Here is a 5000-nt window from a genome sequence, read left to right as displayed (position 1 = left end):
ATATATATATATATATATATATATATATATATATATATATATATATATATATATATATATATATATTATATATATATATATATATGTATATATATAATATAAATATATATATATATATATATATATATATATATGTATATATATATATATATATGTATATATATATATATATATATATATATATATATATTTATATATATATATATATATATATTATATATATATATATATATATATATATATATATATATATATATATATGTATATATATATATATATATATATATATATATATATATTTATATTATATATATATAATTATATTATATATATTATATATATATAATTATATTATATATTATATTATTATATATATTATATATATTATATATATATATATATATTTATATATATATATATATAATATATATATATAATATATTGTCACGATGCATATCAATACCTGGTTATTACACAACTAATCTCAAGATTCAAAAATATACCTCACTTCAGCCAGATAACTGAACTCTCATAACATTAATTATTACGACTGAGTACTCTAAAGATAACAGTGATCCCTGAAGAAAAAACTTATTTATTACTTGAAAAATCAAACTTTTGAATATGTGTGAGGTATGAAATATTCTTGCATCACTCCATCAAAAAAACAAACAACTGTTTCCCTGTTCTTAATTCACTTTAGCAAACTAAAAGAACAAAACATGTTTACTTTGCCTTATCACAATCAATCTTAACTGGTGATCAATAAATGAAACACTGTTTTCTAAAAAGTTAAATACAAAAATTTATTTTTAAATTCAAAGTTTTATAATTAGAATTCACAATTAGGCAGCTGGGAATTACAATCGGAAAAAATTTATTATTACTTGAAAAAATACAACACTCAATTTTTTTCTTGAATTAAATTATGAAACAAAACTAATTCACAAAGTTTGAATTTAAATTAATCAAGCAAAATTTAAACTATCAAGAATTACTCAAGATTTAAAAGAAAAACTCTTAATAAATGAAATCAAGTATGCATTGTTAAATTATACCAAGAAATATTTAAAATGCTACGTAAATAAATGTTACATGAAACATAAAAAATGTGAAAATATAAAGAGATTGTAAATAGAAAAACACAAAAATACACATAAGATTTATCAATAATGGTTCAAAATTTCCTAACTTATCATACCATGGTATTAATAAATAAAATTCACGTTACCTTACACAAAATTGTGAAAACCTCTGTAAATCACTTGCTGCAGCTGCATTACCACAATACACACTTTTTCCCAGCCGTTCTGATGAACTGAATAACCTAAATTCAGATCTCAAAAGTTAATGCTAATATGTGACCACAGAACGTTAAAATAATCTCTTTTAGAGAGAGGGATTGTGAATGAAACAAATTTTAGAATTCCAGTAATTGTTTGAAACAATTATGATGTCATTAAAACAGCGAGATGTAAAAGGAAGTTCTAGAAGCAGGAGGTAGCGTACTAAAGTTTTGACGAGATACAGTAGAAGATGACATCATCCCAGCAAAACGTTTTGAACATCTTATATATATCAGACATGTATATATATATACAACGTGAAATATATATATGATCACTACTTTGGCTATCTTCAATATATATATAGTGTTTTCTCTTATCTATATACACATGTTCACATACCACGCTTTATATATCCAAATATATTATATATAAATATATTATAATTTTATGCCAAACTTATACTTCAACAACCATTATCATTAAACATATGAAAAAGTAAATATATATATATATATATATATGAAAATATATATATATTATATATATATATATTATATATATATATATATATATATATATATATATATATATATATATATATATATATATATATATATATATATATATATATATATTATATATATATTATAATATATATTATAATATATATATATATATATATATATATATATATATATATATATATATATATATATATATATATATATATATATATATATATAAATATATTATATATATGTATATATTATAATATATATATTATATATATTTACATATATATATTATGTATATATATATATATATATATATATATATATATATATATATATATATATATATATATATATATCAGTTAGTTACCAAATTATTAATTTTATGTAATAATCTGCCATAAGGATTTTGATCGCAATTGGGTAGGAAGAGAGATGAAAATATATGGGCAAGATTGAAGAGAATTTAGTTAAGAAAAGGATTCAAGCGTAAAAAACAAAGACAATTTATCGATAAAAATTTGTCCGCCACAACTGATAAGATAAGCAGAGCCACAATTCCTTATTTGCCATTAGAGTTACCTATGCTTATAACACAGCGTCGAATTGACGAGTTTATACATACATAGGTACATGCTGATTACGCTGACGTCTGCTATAATGGAACAATAACTTCATATGTCACATGAAAGGATATATAGGAATTTATTACGTGGCGACTAGGGGTATTTTAGCAAAAAGGTAAAAGGTAAAAATCTGATGATCAAGGGAAAGTGTAGACAATAAATCTCAGGAACTTTGGAATGAATGCATTCGGTACTATTTCCCTTTTATCTACAGGAAGTGGATATCGCCAAGGAGGAAGAACTAACGAAATATGTAAGTATGTTTATATGACCTTCATCGGGAACTGCTTCTCATTTATATCTATTAAATAAACACAAACTTTTGTTGGGGCTAATTATCTCAAATATGTGCTTAGGGCTACCACAGGCACGCTCAGATTTCGCTTCGGAGATGAGATAACAGTCACCTACACACATTTACACTGGTCTCTCTCTCTCTCTCTCTCTCTCTCTCTCTCTCTCTCTCTCTCTCTCTCTCTCTCTCCCTACACACACTACATACATATAACACTGTATCTCTCTCTCTCTCTCTCTCTCTCTCTCTCTCTTCTCAACTCTCTTACACACTTACATACATACATATAACACTGGTAATCTTCTTAGACACGAAGATTTGTTATTTAGTTGCATTCCACATCGGAAAATGAAAGGTGTTTGTGTGAGAATATCCCAACAGTTTTGTCCTCCAATGGACCTCTTCTTGGAGCGTTTATTAAGGAAAGAGAAAAAGTTTACAATGCATGTATCCAAGAAAGGCCTAAAATCTTAAACATATGAAATACCGTTACCAGAAACTGGCAGTTTGAACTAAAAAAACAATCATCAGTAAAAAAATACAATAAAATAAAATCGGTAGTTAAACAAATGAAAACTACCAAAATATCAAAAGAGGTAATATGTCCATTTGAAACAGCATAACACTAGGCACACATTAACAAACGTATACTATATGATAGTTAATGGATAACCTTCTCCAATTTGTACTGGCATCTCACGACATGCAAAATAAAAGGATCTAATTTATACAAACCAGGCGATAAATTAAAATGTTTTCCTTTGTTGTGAACAATGCAAGCTGCCTCTGTCAAATTTGTTCACTGAAACCTGTGCTCTTAAATAAAATCTTTGACAAACAAAAGTCAATTGGTAAGTTACACACATACTACTGTGGAAAACATAAAGCATTAGTTGTATATTTGTTCTTATATTATATTTATGACTTAAAATGCGTTTTTCGAGTGCTCTCCTAGATTGTCCTCTCTCTCTCTCTCCTCTCTCTCTCTCTCTCTCTGTATATATATATATATATATATATATATATATATATATATATATATATATATATATATATATATATATATATATATATATATATATATATATATATATATATATATATATATATATATATATATATGTATATGTATATACATATATATACAGTATATATATATATAAAAGTGATATTTCTTACAGTGGACAAACAAATATACAAATGTTTCACAGTGGACAAACAAATATACAAATTGAACAGACCCAGAAAAATTTTGCACTTGTTTCTGTGTCACCCCAGAAAGGTTTTTTAACTAAAACTCAAAAACCCTCAACATCCCTCGTGGGACACTTACATACAAAACGCAGACAAAATAAACAGAAATTTTCGTTTTTATGTCAAATCTTTACCAAACAATTTTCTGGGTTTATTCTCATTTTTAGACCTTAACAGACTTCTCTTCTTGGTGATTCCAGAAGTTTTAATGATTAACCCTCAGACATAAAAGGAAGGCGAGTCCTTTCTGATTTAGGTTTTCAATGTAGATTTCATTGAGGTAATAAACAATTATATTAATTATTATCATAAAATTTTGATAAAAATTCAAGTAAATTCTGATAAAAAAATTTATGTTATAGGGGATTTATTATTGTAGGTTAATCATACTTCTGGAATCACCAGAAGAGAAGGTGAAGCATCAGGTAAAAAACGAGAATAAACCCAGAAAATTGAAGGAAAAGGTGACATAAAAACGAAAATTTCATTTATTTTGTCTGCGTTTGTATGTGTGTCCCGGGGTAGGGGTTTGAGTTTCAGTTAAAACCCTTTCTGGGGTGACACAGAAGCCGTGTGCAAAATTTTTCTGGGTCTGTCAAGCCGTTCAGATTTGTATATTTGTTTGTCCACTGTAGAAACATCCACTTTTATATATACATATACTGTATATATATGTATACACACACACACACACACATTTACATATATATATATATATATATATATATATATATATATATATATATATATATATATAGAGAGAGAGAGAGAGAGAGAGAGAGAGAGAGAGAGAGAGAGAGAGAGAGAGAGAGAGAGGACAATCTACCCGGGAGAGCACTCAAAAAACGCATTTTAAGTCATAAATATAATATAAGAACAAATATACAACTAATGCTTTATGTTTTCACAGTAGTATGTGTGTAACTTACCAATTGACTGGCTTGGGTCAAAGATTTTATTTAAGAGCACAGGTTTCAGTGAACAAATTTGACAGAGGCAGCTTGCATTGTTCACAACAAAGGAA

The sequence above is a fragment of the Macrobrachium rosenbergii genome, chromosome 48 (assembly GCF_040412425.1).
Source record: "Macrobrachium rosenbergii isolate ZJJX-2024 chromosome 48, ASM4041242v1, whole genome shotgun sequence".
Classification (NCBI taxonomy): domain Eukaryota; kingdom Metazoa; phylum Arthropoda; class Malacostraca; order Decapoda; family Palaemonidae; genus Macrobrachium; species Macrobrachium rosenbergii.
This window is presented reverse-complemented; position numbering follows the sequence as displayed.